Consider the following 19,575-nt stretch of genomic DNA (forward strand, 5'->3'; position numbering starts at 1 on the left):
CACCTATCCTTCTGAGATTCCTGCACCGGTCGTAGATCCTAACTTACAGCGGGCTATCTCTTTACTAGAGCAGTACCTCCGTTCGACGGAGGATTTGTTTGGCCACTACACTCCACAGCAGCTTGCGACCTACAGCATTTCTCCGTAGACTACACCATGGGGGAGTCAGGAAGGGACTCCTTACCTACAAAGCCTCGCACCGACGGCACCTCCCTCTACTCTCCCTTCCTATCATCCTACTCCTATTCCATTGCAGGGTCCTACTCCCATGGAATCACAGGGTCCTACGCCACTCCATTCCACTCCGGCTTCGCCAGAACATCGTCGACAGACTTCCTTTGGCAACGCGCGTCGACGCTCGTCTCAAGGCAGCGAGCACCGTGAGAGACGAAGCGGCGGTGGATCTTGTGGTTTTGCATGTTTTGGTAGTGACGGGGGAACGGAGTCCCCACTTTCAGAGCGTGCCGCCCCTGACGCAGAGGACCAGACACGCATGGGTGCTACTACAGGGTTAAATATGGTGGGGAGGTTGATTTCGGCACAGCACAGGACAGGGCATTTCGACGCCATTTACAAATTCTTATACATTCAACGTATAAGAATTGTTTTATAAAGTTCACAGACCAACTGTTCGATCATGCATGGTACATTGAGGACGCTCTGTTAGCTAGATTTCCAAAAGCCCCCAATCAATGTTTTTCACAACAATGGTTGGAGGGCTACATAAAGACATTTCTAAAAAACAAGCAGTCTAGTGTGCGGCAAGCAACAGCCAACCAGGTCAGAGATCCAGACAGGAGTTACCGCGGTGGCAACATGGTAGACGCGGAGTGGGAGTGGGCAATTCAAGAGAAGAGTGATCAAAGCTGCGATGGGCTTATCATATAGACAACAATGCAAGGCCCGCACAAGACAAACTCCCACACACTATGGCTTAGGAGGCAAGGGAGCTTGGAAGGATAAATATGTAAGATTATTTGAATTATAACATCGATCATTGATTATAAAGATTGTAGTTGATAATTTGGTATTGTTATTGCTAACTTAGGAAAATGTCACTCTCTCTCGACCAACCAGAGAGATGGTCAAGTATCAGGAGCAACATACAGAATTTGATACTTGGCAATAGTTGTTTGAAAACAACCACATCTCTCGCGAGCAATTCGACGCGGCGGTTGGACCACTACAAGCGGTAAGTTTAAACAATAAATTTCATATCAATTGTTTTGAGCTGTGGATAATTGTTTAATTTGGTTTGGGTTTATGTAGAGTCAAAGTGATCCAACATACGTGCCTCTGGACGACGACGAGGATTAGATAAAAAAATGTTTTGTCAAAACTTTCGTAAAGTCCCAATCTGGCACAATGTATATACAACTATTTACTTTTTATTGTAACTTTTTTAAATAGTTGATCTTCTACATTTTTAATTGTCAAGGTAAAGTAAATTCAATTTCAGTTCTTTGGTATTTTTTATACTCTTCCAAAAAACAATTGATGTCTTATTGTTTTATGCAGGTCAAAACTAAAGGTGCTCATTTGGTGGGTGGCCCAAATGAGCACCTTTATTTTTGAACTACGTTTAGCGATAATAGCAGTGTCAAAGGTCACGGTAATAGTAGCGGGTATATTGTCGCGACTATTACCACGCTTATTGCTGATAAACCACTACCGCGTTCATAGCCGCAGTTATTGCCGCCCACACAAATTTTTCTCTCTCCTTTTTCCTTTGTTTTTCCGCAGCAATGTTAGCGGTTATAGACAACTCCTCTTATAGTGAATGTCTTAAGACTTTTTACCTCGACATACGTAATTCCCTTAGGATCATGTAAGAGTCCCCTTGCTTGTTTGTTCTTAATTTCCATTTATGTTGGAATTCAGGCCAACTGGCCGGACATCCCACTTACTACTAACCCATCTACTAACTTAACCATTATACACTTATTCTTTAATAGAATAGAATAAGGAGCTGCACAACAGGATAACGTTGCTGTGCGCTCCACCCAAAGCAGGTCTCTCTCTCTCTCTCTCTCTCTCTCTCTCTCTCTCTCTCTCTCTCTCTCTCTCTCTCTCTCTCTCTCTCTCTCTCTCTCTCTCTCGCACTTGCACTTGTACACACGCTTCCCCCGACACCTTCAACTGGTATCAGAGCAGTGTTTGTGCTTGCCATTTTCGGGTCCGCGTGCACGCACTTTCAAAAGTACAATCAGGTTTCCGATTTCGGCATCGATAAATTTAGCATTCCGAGAGCATTTCCAGTAGGTGTCCTAAAGATTTACCCCCCTTTCGAAGCTGTTCGTGTAGTCGAAAGCTTCATCCGAGCTACACTTCAGAAGTTGTATTTTTCAACTCCATTTTTTCTACAGATACAGATATAGGTACAAGTAACAGGTGCAAGTTGTACAGATACTATTTTGGGATTGTATATAGCCATTTTATGGCTATTATGTGCTATTGAGATGGTGTTTATGGGCTGATTAGGAGCACTTTTCGGCATCGACATTGTCTTGAGTTTTTCAGGCATCCATCTCCTCACAGGTTCTTGCATACATACAGGACATCCAGGTCTCTTACAAGTTGCAGTGTTTTGCATTAGCACAGATTTCAATGGGAGTACTTGATGCGCATATGCATTGTTTTTGGCACTTTTGAGAGTGCTTGAGCTCTTTTGAGAGCGATTTTACTCCCCGCAGGGATTTGTTTACTGCTTTCACATTTTGTTTGGTGCCTGTTTGAGCACGTATACTGCACCTTGCAGTATTGTTGACAGTGGATATAAGTTGAGTTGCGGAAACTGCCAAATGTACCTTTTGTGGAGCCGATTTGGCTTGTTTCTGGCAGTCCCAACCGTTTTTGAGACTCGGTTCGAAGGCCCTTTCTGAGACTGGGTTTGTTTCTTGTCTGCATAACCTTTTGTGAGGGTCGATAGCATGAGGTTTTCTTGAGCTGGGGGATTCTCGAATGTTGAGATCCCTTCGGTGATACCGGTTGCTGGAGTACCCCTTTTTTCGTGGCCTCGCCATAGGACATGTATAGAGAGGGCTAGGTGCATTTGACGCCATGTTGGCAGTTTCGGGTCAGCTTTTGACTTTTTAGGCACAGTTAGTGGTTGATGCATTTGTCTTATGCTCTGGAGCATTACTTTTGATGCGTTACTAATCTTTTGTGACAGTTTTGGATTGAGATTCTGTCAGCTTTTTTGGGGAAACTCTACCGAATTTTTCCCAGAATTACCAGTGTTTATTGCCATATTATCTTTAGCTTGCAACCATGTCATCTACTGGTGAAAAGGATATTTACAATATCCAAAAATTTGATGGGACGAATTTTGCTATCTGGAAAGCGCAGATTCAAGATGTTCTTATACAAAAAGGCCAGCTAGATCCTATCATGGAGCGCCTAGAGGGCGAGTATACAGATGTTGATGCTAAGGCCAAATCTACCCTCCGTTTGCATTTGCCCAAATTTGTGTACTTTACTATAGTTGGAAAAAGGACTGCTAGAGATGTATGGGATAAGTTGTGTTCCAGTTATGAGAACAAAAGTGCCAATAATAAGGTTTTCTTGATGAAGAAGCTGTTTGAACTTCGTATGAAGGAAGAGGGCACTATTCCTACTGACATTGATGAGTTCAATATCATTTTCACTCAGTTGACCACTCAGGGTTTGGTCTTCAATGAGGAAATCAAATGTATATTCTTGCTATGCAGTTTACCCTCGTCTTGGGATACGTTATGTACTGCGATTAGCAACTCAGCACCTGGTACCAGTCTAGCGTACAATGACATTCTTGGGAGTCTATTTACTGAGGAGATTCGCAAGAAATCTCTCGAAGGCAAGAAGGATGGTGATGCGTATGTTGCTAGTGATAGACAGATGGGTCTCACTCAAAGTCGTGCCAAAAGCAAGGAACGTGGGGGCTCACGTAGTAAGTCTCGGGGTTCTATGCGTAATGTCGAGTGCTATCACTGCCATAAAAAAGGGCAGTGAAGAAGGATTGCAGGAAATGGCAGCAAAGCAAGAAGGATAAACAATCCAGTGAAACTTCTAAGTTTGATGATTCAAACAAGGGCAAAGAAACGCTAGAGGAGATCAATGTGCTAGAGTCTTCAAATGCTCCTATTGTAGAGACTCTTCCAGCAATTATTATGCCACTTACCTCTGATGTATTGGTCTTCACAACAGATCTACCTATCGAGGCTCTTGTTACAGAAGATGCGCAGTATGCACAGAATTGGATAGTAGATTGTGGTGCGAGTTTCCATGTGACACCACATAGAGAGTGGTTCTCTACTTATTCTCACTCTTGTGGCAAAGTGAGACTTGGTGATGCTTATGAACTAGACATTGAGGGTGTTGAAAACGTCAAATTACATTTAAGAAATGGCACGCACTTTACTTTATGTAATGTCAGACATGTGCCCAAGTTGACTAAAAGCTTGATTTCTATTGGGTCAACTTCATGATTTGGGCTACAACACCACATTTGGCAATGCTTCGTGGATAGTACCCAAAGGTAATCTTGTTGTACTCAAAGGTCAAAAGCATGGTACCTTGTATTCCATGCATGTGCCAAATGTTGGTCATGATTACATATCTATAGCCGAGCTGCCGTCTACTGAGTTGTGGCATTGCCTGCTAGGTCATATTAGCCAAAAAGGAATGAGAACTCTGACTCGTTTTGGCTACTTACCTGTCTTGTCTTATGTTGACTTTCCTGTTTGTGAGCACTATATCTATGGCAAATAGACTAGGTCCGTGCACTTACCATCGGGTCAAAAGCGAGCTGAACCTCTAGCTTTAGTACATAGTGATTTTTGTGGTCCTATGTTAACCAAATCTCTAGGGGGGGCAGCTATTTTGTGACATTCATAGATGACTCTACTCGAAAGGTGTGGGCATATCCTTTGAAACATAAGGATCAAGTTCTTCCTGTGTTCCAGAAATTTTTAGCACTCGTTGAGAATTAGTATGGCAAGAAACTCAAGAGGTTGCGGACTGACAACGGTGGAGAGTATGTCTCCAAGGAGTTTGACAATTATTGTGCTAAAAGTGGGTAGAATGGAGTTGCTGAGCGCATGAATCGTACGATTCAGGAAAGAGTCACAGCCATGCTTTCTAGGGCAAATCTCACACAAGGCTTTTGGGCAGAAGCTGTCTTGATGCAATGCACATTATAAATAGTATGCCATTGAATTATGAGATTCCAGAAGAGTCATGGTCTAAACGTAAGCCCCACTATGACCATCTACATGTTTTTGGTTGTGAAGATTATGCTCACGTGCCTAAACAACTTCGACAGAAGTTAGAGCCAAAGTCACACAAATGTATTTTCATTGGATATGGTGCATATGGAGAGATGGGATATCGTCTCTAGCACCCGAAATCTTGTCGATTCATCTGTAGTTCAGATGTGATCTTCAATGAGTCGAAGATGCATAAACAAGCTATCAAGGAAATAGAGATTCAGAGAGTCACTTTTGAGGATGTTGCCTCAGAGACAATGAAATCAACTAAGCGGGCTAGTGATGTACCTTCCACTAGCAATGCTCCAGAGGGAGCTTATAGCAATGGTCAAGGAGTGAGACGGTCTACTAGAGTCTCTCGTCCACCTGCGCGTTTCGAGCCAGGTCTTGATTACATCATGTTGACTGATTGCAATGAGCCCGAGCTGCTACAAAGAAGCCATGATGATGGATGATGTGGTGAAGTGGGAGCAGGCTATGGAATCTAAGTATAACTCGATTCTGGCTAATGACACTTGGGACTTGGTAGGATTGCCAAATGATGCAAAAGCTTTACCTTGCAAATGGGTTTACAAGAAGAAATTTACCTCAGGTGATCCAAATCAAAGTACAAGGCTAGACTTGTAGCCAAAGGGTTCAAACAACAAAAGGGAGTCGATTTTGATGAAATCTTCTCGCCTGTGGTAAAGATGACAACGCTTAGAACCGTACTTGGTCTTGTAGCGATTGAGGACATGGAACTTGTCCAAATGGATGTGAAGACAACATTTCTTCACGGGGATCTCGATGAGGATGTTTACAGGAAGCATCCTTAAGGGTTTGTTCAGGATAACACATCTCGTGAGGAGCTAGTATGTAAGCTCAAAAAGGCACTTTATGGCTTAAAGCAAGGTTCAAGGCAATGGTATCATAAATTTGATGCATGTATGAGGTCTCAAGGATATAAAAGGAGCGAAGAGGATCACTGCTTGTACACAAGAAAGCTAGATGATGGCTCGATGATCATTCTAGTTTTGTATGTTGATGACATGCTTATAGCTGGGAAATCCATCGCGAAAATTGCCAACTTGAAGAAAACACTTAGCAATAATTTTGCAATGAAAGATTTGGGGATGCTACACACTTTCTTGGCATGCGAATCAAAAGAGATTGCAAACGTCGTATTCTTGAGTTATCTCAGGAAACATACATTGAGAAAGTTTTGCAGCGTTTCAATATGCAGGGGGGGAAAGCATTTGAGTACCCCAATGTAGGCATTCTTGAAACTCAGCAAGGAAGATACACCCCAAATCTGATGCTGAGCGAGCTAAAATGGCTAAAGTACCATATTCTTTGGTAGTGGGCAGTCTCATGTATGCTATGGTGGCCACAAGACCAGACATTGCTTTTGCAGTGGGACTGGTGAGCCGATATATGGCAAATCCTGGCAGCAAGCATTGGGAAGCAGTGAAGCACGTTCTTAGGTACCTCAAAGGTACGGTCGACAGGTGTTTACGCTTCGACGACAGTGATGCATCCATCGTGGGTTATGCGGATGCATACTATGCGGGTTGTGTCGACAATAGGAGATCGACATCTGGCTATGTCTTCATATTTGCTGGAGCAATAGTATCTTGGAGGTCATGTCTTCAAGATTGCACGTCGTCTTCCACTACGGAAGCAAAGTACGTTGCATTGTCGGATGCAAGTAAAGAGGTTGTATGGTTATCTCGCTTGGTCAAAAATCTTGGCATTGATGAGATTCCAATGATATGTTGTGATAGTCAGAGTGCTCTTGCATTGGCAAGGAATCCCGTGTTTCACTCCAAATCGAAACACATTGAAGTCAAGTATCATCTCGTGAGATATTTCTTGGCCAAAAAGCTCATTGATTTGGTCAAGGTACACACTGACGACAACCCAGCAGATGTTATGACGAAAGGCTTAGCTTTGGAGTGGTTTACACATTGCAGTGAGTTGATGGGTGTAGGTTGAAGCCACTAGGTTGCTTGACGGTTGGACATACCTAGTCACTTGGGTTGTGTTGGCCTTCAAGTGGGAGTTTGTTGGGATTCAGGCCAACTGGCCGGACATCCCACTTACTACTAACCCATCTACTAACTTAACCATTATACACTTATTCTTTAATACAATAGAATAAGGAGCTGCAAACAGGATAACGTTGCAGTGCGCTCCACCCAAAGCAAGTCTCTCTCTCTCTCTCTCTCTCTCTCTCTCTCTCTCTCTCTCTCTCTCTCTCTCTCTCTCTCTCTCTCTCTCTCTCTCTCTCTCTCTCTCTGTGCTCTCGCACTTGCACTCGCACACGCTTCCCGTGGCACCTTCAATTAAAACTCAATATGATGGTCATCTACTCTCATAGAGTACTCGTCTTGACATTATTATGAGTACCATGGTCATTTTGTTTCAAGTGTGTCAAGATATGTTGATATCCCATTGGGATTCCAGAGTCACCAGTACTTGAAAATGTATCGATTTGACATTGAAGACATATATCAACTAGAGTCGGAATAAGAGTTAGGGACTTCTTCAATTCTAATGAAGAATTGATCTCCACTAGTTTACTCTCTCCTTAGAGGATGCTCTACTCTTAGAATATTCCACTGATCCTTAATTTCTTAACACCTAGCCTAACCTAAGGTTTATAAGATGCTTAACAATACCAAATAATTGATAGTCAAATCTGGTTGGTGTTTACCTCAAGCTTGTTAGCTCCTAATCTTAAAATGTTGGTCTTGAGTGACAAATAATCACTAGAAGCTATTTTCTAACCGCCATCCCAAATGCTAGTTTCCATGATTTAGAATGATCCACAACAAAACAATTATTTACAGTCACCTAATTTTAGCAACTCCAAAGTCAAGTTTAACACACTTAGTGGGTCTTGGTGAGCTCTATCCTCTCGTATACTCATAACTTATTTTGGATAACCTAATGAGCATTACGAGCTAAAGCAACCAGAGGATTGATCATGCAACAAATACAAAAACATTTCCGGAAACTCACGTACAATCAAAGAGCTTCACCAATCATGGAATTGTGATAAGATGCATCACGAGCGAGATACGAGCATGAGAAGGTGAGAGGAGACTCAAGTACTCACAATGACACAACGTTTTGCTTCATTTCTCAAAACTTAAGTCAATCTTTACAAAAATTGACTTCTATACCTTTGCCAAAGGCAAAAAATGGATTTTAATAAAAAAATGATTGGCTACTTGGTAAAATAAGTGACATGTGTAATACAATTTGGAACTCAATGCCCCATCCAATTACATCAAGCCCCGTGTACAACATCAATAACCAAAGACTACATGAAAAAGGTGACAAAAGTTTGTTACTCAAGTGTCATCATGCGACTCATATTACAATTGTGGCTGATTTGGAAATTGACAACAATTTTAGCTCCACTGCTTACATCGCTAAACTTGGACATTGCAAAACATTGGGTGGTGCAAGACCACCACCATTGGTAAGGTTTGAACCCATGACTTGCTGCACTTAAGCCATGCAAGCTGATCAGCTCACTCGTGTGCATGTACAAGGATCCCAACATGTGTTATTGATAACAAATCTGGACAAGCCACCTATCCACATTTACTTGTTAGCTAAGTTAATTTTTCTTAGATTTAATGGTGAGAGCCTCCTTGGGACCTAAGGGGAACTTCCAAGCTCCCTCCCATGGATTCCCACAGAGCCTTGCCCCATACACCCTTAAAGATGTGATTATACTAATTGGCCCTTTATCTACTTGTGATCTGCAACCTTTTTGCATGCTGAGCATCACGATTCACATGTCACTTTACAACGTGGAAACCGCGTACAACTAGTACCAAAGGTGTTTGTTTGATGTGGGAGGTGGTTGAGGCATCCCTAAAGTAGTAGTTTACTTGGTTATTCCCTCCTTCGTGACCAGTTAGATGGTGGTCACATGAGGCTTAGCTATCAATTATTTGAACTGATAACTATGCCTCGTGCGTGGTCATGCGCAATTACTAAGGATGCTTAGTTCTACTATGCATGCCATTCCCCAAGTATGCCAAAATTAGCAGAGTTGTAAAACACAACCCAAAGAAAATCATTAAAATAGATAATCCATGCATCTTTACAAACGACTTCACAATGGTGTTATTCGGCCAGTAGGCTGCAATGCTTCTCACTCTCTCTCTTTCTCCTTTGCGTGCGCAACTGCAAACTAGCTTTTGACGACCAACAATGTCGACCAAACCTATAGTTGCCAATGTTGCAGAGTAACCTTTGCTCGTGAGACACAAAGGGCTTTAGGTCAGAGCCTGCTTTTTTAAACGACGATAGAGCCTTAGTCGGCATATCTATCTACAATAGATAACTATGGCTTGCATGACCATGTCCTTATGAGGCACGTCACATGAGTTCAAAGGGTCTCCATACATGACATTACAGGCCTGGGACGCACCATGGTCTAGTCGGGTGCGTGTTTAATGAATAAACACATATCCATGTTTTCCTCCACAAACATATAAGGTCTTCACAAACCCCACTAGCACTTGGAAAAAGGAGGGGAATAAGCTATCTTTTAGGTAGTGAAAGGCTCTACTTAAACAAAGGCTTGCCATCTTCAATCAAATATCTCTCATGGTCTCCTTGAAAATAGATACCCCAACTTTTTTCATCTCATACTATGGGTGCGAACCTGTGCAATGGTTAGCCTTCTTGCCCCCACTAACACATGGTACAACCCGGCTCTAAGTGTCACATCAGTGTCACTTAGGCCCTTGTTAGATGAGGGTGGACGGACAGGTCATTGTTGAGCTGGTCGAGTAAAAAACAGCGCTGCAAGCTTTCTCTATCACACCGCACGGTGCACATGGTGTTGCCAAGCTGAGCTGGAATTCCAAGTCATGCCTGCCACCCCCTTCTTCGCGTCTGAGGGGTAACCCTTGCCTATAGTTGCCCACACTATCTTTGGCGGCACGGTGAGACTGTGCCACCTCACACATGGCCTCTGTGTGACACAAGCCTTATTAGTGTTGAGGCCCTGCACCATCTTTTTTTTTGAAAAAAACAAGGTGAGGACTCACGATGGCCTGTTGAAGGTAAGGGGGGAGGAAAGATTTATCAAAAGTAGGTCTTAATTAGTGTTACAGTTGTATTGTTTTAATATAAAATTGTATTGTCCATATATAGGTGAAATAAAAAGATCCATTTAACGTTATAAAATTTAAATAACATTTAAGATAAATCTGAATCCTGTCAATTTTTTATTTCCTTCTCGTCGATACTCGTTACTCGCAAATGGCTTATATATTATGAAGGGGCCCCAATAATAAGGTAAATGGTACACATTGCACATCAGTATTTTGAAACAAAATAAAACAAGAAGGAAGTAAAATAAAAAGACACATTAAAAATCAAAACAAAAGAATAATTTAATGCCTTCAAATAAGCATAGAAAATAATTAAACAATTTAGTGAAGTGATTTTTTTTTTGAAATCTTCAAATGAGAGAATCGTTTATCAATACCTTAGTGTTTGAGAAAGGTGTGACTGAGCTTAGGCGTAAGCCGATTGAAAATCGATATTAGCCGCTTGCAAAAAACGACGAAGGAGAAAAAACCCGATAAAATATACTAGAGAATAGTTCGAATATTTTGCAAATTTGAAAATTTCTACTAATGTTTCCATTTTGTATTTGTATAAGGAGGAAACTTGCCGCTTAAACAAAAAGACTTTCTCGAAGATTGCATCGTAAGATCAAACTCCTATGAATATTTTGTTTAATGTTTTGATCTCTAAAGTCATTTTCAAGCATGGAGACAAAGTAAATGCTGCCTCGGAGAATAGCTTTCTATTCCAAAGTTTAAGCTTTCTATTCACAAGACTTTTGAATCTCTTAGGGACACTTGTCTCTCCAAGAAGGTGATGTAAGGAAACAAAAGGGACAACAAATATATTTTACAAAGACTCTTGCCATGTAGTGCTCATCTAGCCAAAGAATCCAACGGCCTCAGTTTTGCATCAACTTTGCACAATGAATCCTATGGCCTTCCACAGGCCAAAAACCCTAAAAGCACCTTCTAGAACATGTCATTCTTCCCTCCCTGCTCCGGGTCACCATACCTAGCTCCCGCGCCACTCATCGCTTGCCTTTGTTAGAGTTTGTTTGTTGGCACTGCCGTAAGGCAAGGTCTATAGGGAGGAAATTTGCTAGCATGGTCATAGGGGATCAGGCCAATGGGGAGTGGTCGAGTAAGGGGGTGTTTTTTGGGTGGAGGGCATGCATGAAATTTCTATCGTTTTTTTGTCTTCATCCTTCTATCTGGCTCTAAGCTCATGGTTGCAGAGTGGTTATACTTACAGGTGGCTCAAGAAAGCAAGTAGACAAGTACAACAAAGATCAAGATCGCATGCTAAAAGAATTTGGGAAGCTTGACGAGTTTTTGACAGCTGAAAAGATTTCGCCAAGTGTAAGTTTGTATTTTTTCTTTCTAGTTGGTTTTCTAGATCCTGTTCTCAAGATTCCATTTTGATGCTTTTGCAAGAGAGATCAAAAATACAAGTAGTGTAGCCATTATAGATTGATGCAATCTAGATGTGACTCATTCATGAAGGACCATTCGAGAAGAATGTATGCCTATAGCCTTTGATATCTAGATATTCACAAAAATGGTTAGCAGACATGACATGTAAGATTTAAGAAAGAGAAAGTGAAGAACGTGTTTGTATTGCCATGTGCAATAGTTCAATCAACCACTACATAGCAGGTACGTGCCAATGTGTTAATTTGAGTATCAAGGGGCTTGATTTTGACATTTTTGATAATTACGTTGGGCTTCTTCTCATGTGTGGATTACATGTGCATGCATACATTGGCATGTTCATCATGTTGTAAATTTCATATTTGGACCTAGCTTATTGTTGTTTCATCTTGATGGCCAAGATGATAACACAGTATGTAGGGGCTTTTACTTTTTACAGATGTGCAATCTTGGGCTTTCTTCAGATTAAGTAACAGATTTGTACAGGCCACGGAAGCAGAGATAGCTGTCACAACAAAATGGGAAACATTTGCGATAAATATCTCAAATTTGGCTAACTTTTCTATCTTTGCTGCCACAGTTTTTGTGGCAGCTATGAGTGGTTCACTCGTCGTCCCACTCTTTTCGGGACCTTATGTCTGGACTTATACTCTGGTTCACATCCATGTAAATGCGCAAACCAAACCCACACACATATCCAATTGGCAAGCAGCACATGCAGCCTGTAGGGTAAGCTTAAGGCTTTCTACAGAGCTATCTTTCACCTCAATCACATACTTGCTTCTCTGCTGAGTGTTGATTGGTTCCAGGGTATTCTTGTGTTCTCAATAGTGATGGCATCTCTGGGTCTTCAAATTGCAATCATTTCAATTGAGAAGCTCATCATGAAGGCAAGTGCTTATGAGAATTTGCAAGATTGTAGGTGACATTTATCAGACCATTTATTAAGAGGGTCTCCTTGTTTGAGGAAAAGCAAGTAGACTTGGAAGGCCACAAGGGTTACTTGGTGATTGTGATAATGGGTGTTTCTATAGTTGTCATGTTTGCGTTGGTTATATACTACCAAACTTTTAAAAGCAAGCTAGTCAAAGCCTATGCTAATGACCACTTTTTTTATGGGCTTGGCCTTGCATCTGCAATTCTGACAGCGAAATTTTGATTGTGGATTGATCCTTTGGGTGCTTTACTTGTATGTTTTATTTTGATAAAAGGGCCACTTGTTTGAGCCATTTTCAGACAATGCCTTAGTTGAAAGTAATTAGCTTGAATGTCTTAGCTTTTTGGACTTCAATGTGTAAGGTCTTCACTAACCAAGCACTTTTTATTTCTTGTTTTAGAAGCCTCTGAATTTTATTTCCCTACTTATATCACTTTCTGTACGTTATGCTAGTCATGTTTAGGAAAAAAATGCCAAAATACATGTCAAAAAGAATTAACTATGCAAAAATAGGAGCAAATCTAGGAAAGATTGGCACTAGGGTATATTAGAGATTTTTGAAATTTGAGGACTTTACACAAATTTCAGGAGAGAAATCTATCTTTGATTGTCTTGGATAAAACTTTTTGCCACCAAGCTCACAAATAGAGGCATTTGTGTCTACAAATAATGAATCATTTCATTTTGATAGTCCACAACACCTACTACCATCTAAAATCCTACTTCTACCATCTTTGATTGAGACAACCAATCTTTCTATGAAGATTGCAAAGAAAACTGTCTTTAAAAATGTTTGCGACACTAACAAGGGGTATTTTGGGATTTTTAAAAAAATTCAAGGGCATTTTGGGAGTTTTTGGCAAAATATGAGGGAAATTTTGAATTTTGTGGGGTATTTTAGGAATATCCACAAATTTTAGTAGTATTTTGGTTTTTTCTTCTCTTCTTTATTGGTGTTTTTAGCTTCTCTTCACCTATTACAGCTTGCCATCTATACCGTCTTATGTTGGATTGGAAAGATTCGGAAAAATATAAGGTTATCAGTAGGGAAGACAACAACTCTAGAAATCTTGCAGAAAATAACGTATGTATGTTGGAATTTCGACAAGCATATTCAACAAATTGATATTGTGAGGGCCTATTCATGCGGTGGAGAGTATGTAGCAGAGGTGGACATTGTGCTGCTGAAGGAAATGCAGTTGGGTGAGTCGCATGATATTGGAGAAGGTCTGCATAATAAATTGGAGTCCCTCCCTTTTATTGAGCGTGCTTTCGTCCACGTTGATTATGAGGTCTCTCACAGGCCAGAGCATTCTACGTAAAGTATGTTCGCGAGGTAGCATATGTACTTTAACAATTCGGTGTACCCTCTGCCATATTAATTCGATTCACTGCTTGAGTGCTATTTGCAATCAATTGTATTTGGGGCTACCTGCACTCCGCATGCCTAATTTGGTCACATGACTTCGATCTAACATGGAAGATTTTCTATCTGGTCAATCGGCTTTACAAAGGAAATTTATAATATGTGTGGCAAATTGCATGTCAAGTTGGTGGTTATATCTGCCATGAAAAGTAATAATTTTTACTATATGTGACATTTTTGCCCAATCGTGTCATAATCACTATTCTATTGTGTTCAACTTCCTTTAAAATGATATTGTGCTAATACAAATTCATTTGGTACTGAACATATACAAAAGTTTTTGAAAAACAATGACCAAGTCTTTCAAATATAATATAGACCTTAAAGACAAATAACAATAATACTCTTTTGAGCTACTACACAACAAACTTCTTGAAGTAAATATACCATCACTGTTATTAAAAAAAAAAACTTTGAACTAAACTAGAAGAGAAAACCAAACAACTTCAAACAAAGTGCAGCGAAACAACGAGTAATAGTCCATTTCTCTAACCATATCGTTGAGCAACCTTTCCATGATTAAAAAAAACTCAAAAAACATACATATTGTTGGAATTAGGGTTGCAGAGAAACACACACAGCTTGGAGAAGACGAAGGAAGCTCAAGGCACACAATAGAGAGTGTGTTACTTAGTGTGCAATGGAAAGATAGATAGCCCTAGAGTGATGGGCGTATATACAATGCACGGGGGAAAAAACCTCCTAAAGAGGGAAAAAATGCCCCGGCAGTCCTAGTGTGTTCACACACATCACTACCACATGTATATGGTAACAAATCCCCCCTGGAGTGATGCGGTGAACGAGAGCTGGCACATGAGTAAAGGGAAGTGCCATGCCCTGAGGACAGGATCAGTCCACAAAGGGGAGTAAGCCCAAAGCTTTGCGGAAAGCTTCAAGCTTCTCACGAGACAATGCCTTTGTGAAAAGATCTGCAAGGTTGTCCTGTGTTGGCACATAAGCCAAGCTGATCTCTCCTGCTGAGAGCCTCTCCCTGACATAGTGGTAATGCACCTCAATGTGCTTTGTGCGAGCATGAAAAACTGGGTTCCTCGCAACTGCCAATGCGCTCTGACTGTCAGTGTAGATAGTGTTGGCAGTGTCCTGTCCAACACCCAAGTCAGCCATAAGGCGTCTGAGCCATACACACTCAACCGTAGCTGTGAAGACTGCCCTGTACTCAGCCTCACAACTCGAAGTGGCCACAGTAGGTTGCTTCTTGCTCAACCATGATATACATGAACTGCCAAGCATGAAACAAAAACCACTTGTGGACACTCGCGTGTCAAAACAACCAGCCCAATCTGAGTCCGAAAAAGCATGTAAGTCTGGCGGCAATGATCCCCCCTTGGGATAAAACAAGCCAAGATGTAAAGTGCCACTAAGGTAGCGGAAAATCCTCTTGACAGCCTGCCAATGCTTAGACCCTGGGCTATGCATAAATCTGCTGACCTGCGAGACTGCAAACTGAATATCTGGCCTCGTGTTGCATACATAAATGAGGCAGCCAACAGCAGTTTGGTAAAGAGTGACATCAGCAGGATCGCCAGCATCATGTAGACTCAACTTCAAACCTGTTTCCATGGGAGTGGCAATAGGTTTGCAATCCTCAAGTCCAAACTTACATAGCAATGTCTCTATGTAACTTTTCTGACACAAGGCAATACCACCATCACACTGCTTAAACTGTATACCCAAGTAATGATGCAACAGCCCCAAATCTTTCATCTTGAAAGTAGCATTCAAATCAGCCTTAAATTGAGCAATATGTCTCTCATTTGGTCCAGTGATCAGCAAATCATCAACATAAAGAACCACAATGAGAAATACATCATCCTCACGCTTTACATACAATGTGCTTTCTGTTGGACTGTTACGAAAGCCTCGTTTAACCAAATGAGTGTCAGCTTTCTCATACCAAGCACGAGGAGATTGCTTCAACCCATACAAAGCCTTCTTACATTTGCACACTTTGTCCTCTTGTCCTTTTATGACAAAACCGCGAGGCTGCGTTACATAAACTTCCTCAAATATGTCACCATTCAAGAAAGCAGTAACAATGTCTGATTGATGTACATCCCAACCAAAATGAGCTGCCAATGCACATAGAAAACGCACAGTAGTCATACGACAAGTGGGAGCAAAAGTCTCTTCATAATCTATGCCTTTTTGTTGTGCATAACCCTTTGCAACAAGTCGAGCCTTATGGCGATCGATCTCACCATCCGGCTTGCGTTTCAACTTGTAAACCCACTTCGTATCAATGGCCTTTTTGCCAGGAGGCAAATCACATAAAGTCCATGTGTCATTCTCTATAAGTGCATCATATTCTGATTTCATGGCAGCAATCCAATTTTCTGAATTCTGTGCTTCATCAAAAGACAGAGGCTCCTCAACATCATGTAAACTAGACACAGCCAAAGCATAACAATCTGATGCATAAGATGCATGGCGAGAGCCTGAACGAGTACGACTAGATAAAGGTGCATCCAATTTACTGTCACGCAAAGTGTGCACCAGCCATTTTGGCATACCTCTAGCCTGCTCATTTTCAGCCCTTTCCTCATCAAGTACATCATGTACATCTGCATCAGTAATAGGCTGTTCTAAAACATTTTCAGAAACCCCCATAGGCTGTACATTTGCCTCATTGGAACTTACATTCGTATTTCCACCACTGAAAAGAGGCAACAAAGTGTCATAAATGTCCTGTGAGCTTACATTACTGTCTCTAGTACATGACAGCAAGGGTTGAACAGAATCTTCCACAAACACTACATCCCGTGAAACCAAAATACGTTTTGTTTGCGGATGATACAACCTGTAACCTTTGCTTTCAGCACTATAACCAACAAAAATACATTTGACAGCCTTATCATCCAATTTTCTGCGCTGCACTTGTGGCACCAAAGCATATGCCAAACAGCCAAAAACACGCATGTGCTCAATAGAAGGTTTTCTATCATGCCATGCTTCATATGGAGTAATAGACTGCAAAGCTTTCGTAGGACACCTGTTAAGTACATAAGTGGCACACATGATGGCCTCAAGCCAAAAAGAATGCGGCAAAGCTTGACTTTTGACCATACATCGTGCCATTTCCGTTAGTGACCTGTTTTTCCTCTCAGCAACACCATTTTGCTGAGGTGTATAAGGCACTGTACATTGGTGTTTTATCCCACGACTAGCCAGAAATGCATTAAATTCATGAGACATATACTCCCCCCCTCGATCGGAACGGAGGGTGCCCATAGTACATTTTGAGACATTTTCAGCCATAGCCAAAAATTGTTTGAAGCACATAAAAACTTCGGACTTCGCTTTAAGCGGAAATACCCACGCATGCCTGGAGTAATCATCAATGAAAGTCACGAAGTACAGGTAATTGCCCAAGGACGGAGTTTGCATGGGCCCACAAACGTCACTATGCACAAGCTGCAACCTGCATGTGGCCCTAACTGAACCATCCTTTGGAAACTTAGAACGCTGCATTTTACCCAGAATACAGCCTTCACAAACATGTTTGATAGGTGCTTCAAGAGGCGGCAAAGAAGCAACCATATCAGATTTCTGCAAACGCAGCAAACTGGCAAAATTCAGATGACCAAAACGTGCATGCCAAAGTTTTGCATCTGAAATAGCCCTTGAATCTGCAACAGCATTTGCAAAATTTTGTCCACACTTGTCATACAAAGTGAGCTTATACAGCCCACGGCACAAAAGCCCAGATGCAACAATTTCATCACCAAAACTGAGATCATGAACTGTACATCTGTCATCCACAAATTTGACTACAAGTCCAAGTCTAGCAAGTGCGGATACAGACAAGAGATTCTTCTTGATCCCAGGTACATAAAGTGCATCAACAAGTGTGAAGGAACTGCCATTAGCAGCAGTGAGCACAATCTTTCCAACTCCCTGAACTGGATAAGAGGCGTTGTTGGCACAAGTGACTGAATTCCCATGAGGGACAGACTCGAGAGAGGTAAACAATTCACGATGTGAGGTAATGTGCTTTGTAGCACCACTGTCGAAATACCACACATGTGAATCTGCAGCAACTGACAAGCATGCATCATGGACAGCAGGATTGTAAGTGCACTCTGCGCTAAAAGCCCATTCTGCATCAACATCAGCATCACAATCTCCTTTCACAGAAGACTCAACAATGGCTGCATTTGTAGTGGAACCAGCATTTGCAGTGGAACCACCCTCTTTCTTCTTAGCCTCTTTGGCCTTCAACTTAGGACACGACTTGATCAAGTGATCATTGGCTTTACAATAATGGCAACGCATCTTCTTTTTGCCCTTATCACCAGAATTGCCAGACGAAGTGCTGCCAGCAGAAGCATTAGGAACAGAATTTTTGCCACTCGCAGCAGAACCATAAGAAGTGGCTGCATTACTGTTACCACCCTTTCTTTGAGAAGCAATAAAAGCCTGTTCAACTGCACGCTGCCTAGTCCTGTTTTTTCTAGAAAGTGACTCTTGCAACAGCAATGTGCATAATGCATCAAACTTGACAACTTCAGGATTTCCTTGGGTCATCAGTCTCCAAGTACTAGCAAAAGTCTGGTAGGAATCTGGTAAGGCATCAAGAACAGTCTGCACAAGGGAACTGTCAGAAATGACTTCACCTGCAGAAATGAGTTGCTCATTGATATCCTTGACACTAGCAAGGAAAGTGTCCATATCATCTTCCTCATGCATAATCTTCGACTCTAGCTCTTTACGCAGCAAAGCAATTTTAGCCTCATTGCGGCTTGCATAAAGACTTGCTAGAATATCCCAAGCCTGTTTTGCAGATTTTGCTGAACGGATGTGAGGAATAATGGTGCGCTTCACAGACAACGCAATCAATGCATGAGCCTGCGCATCCTTAACATCCCAACGAGCTTGTTCTGCTGTAGGCAAAACAACTCTAACAGCTGCAATCCTTGCAGCAAGACCTGCAACATCCTCAACATCGCCTACATCTTCAGAACCAGGACGTACATCAATGCCCTGCACAATGTTCCAGACACCTTTTGACACAAGAACATGTTGCATCATATAAGCCCACATAGGGTAGTTGTCCCCATCCAACCTGTCCTCAGCAGCAAACATCTTGAACACATCTGTGTTGTTGTTGTCAGCCATGGTAAATGCTGCACCTGATGTGAAAACTGCCCGAAAATAGGAGAAATGGAGCGGGAACAACTTGTGCTATATAGCACAAACCGTAGAAGACTATAAGGCACCTGTTATGCAGAAAACGGCACTGACAGAAAATCTGCACAAAATGACGAAATAGCCTGTGCAGTACTGCCCGTAGTGGAAACGGAGGTCGAAATGAGCCCAAATCAAAATTCTGAGCAGACCGAGCTCTTGGAGCTCACCCAAAATATTTGTCGACCTGCGAACGCTCGCCAAAGCTCACTGAAATCGGAGAAAGTGAGCAGGCGTGTGCTGGAG

At 41.7% G+C, this 19,575-nt stretch overlaps 1 pseudogene; it reads left to right on the forward strand.

Moving 5' to 3' along the window:
• The first annotated feature begins 11,434 nt into the window (after positions 1–11,434).
• On the forward strand, positions 11,435–14,020 carry LOC147426814 (metal tolerance protein 5-like; annotated as a pseudogene).
• The last annotated feature ends 5,555 nt before the right edge of the window (positions 14,021–19,575 follow it).

This window comes from Adiantum capillus-veneris, chromosome 24 (assembly GCF_014529385.1).
Source record: "Adiantum capillus-veneris isolate H3 chromosome 24, ASM1452938v2, whole genome shotgun sequence".
NCBI classification, from domain to species: domain Eukaryota; kingdom Viridiplantae; phylum Streptophyta; class Polypodiopsida; order Polypodiales; family Pteridaceae; genus Adiantum; species Adiantum capillus-veneris.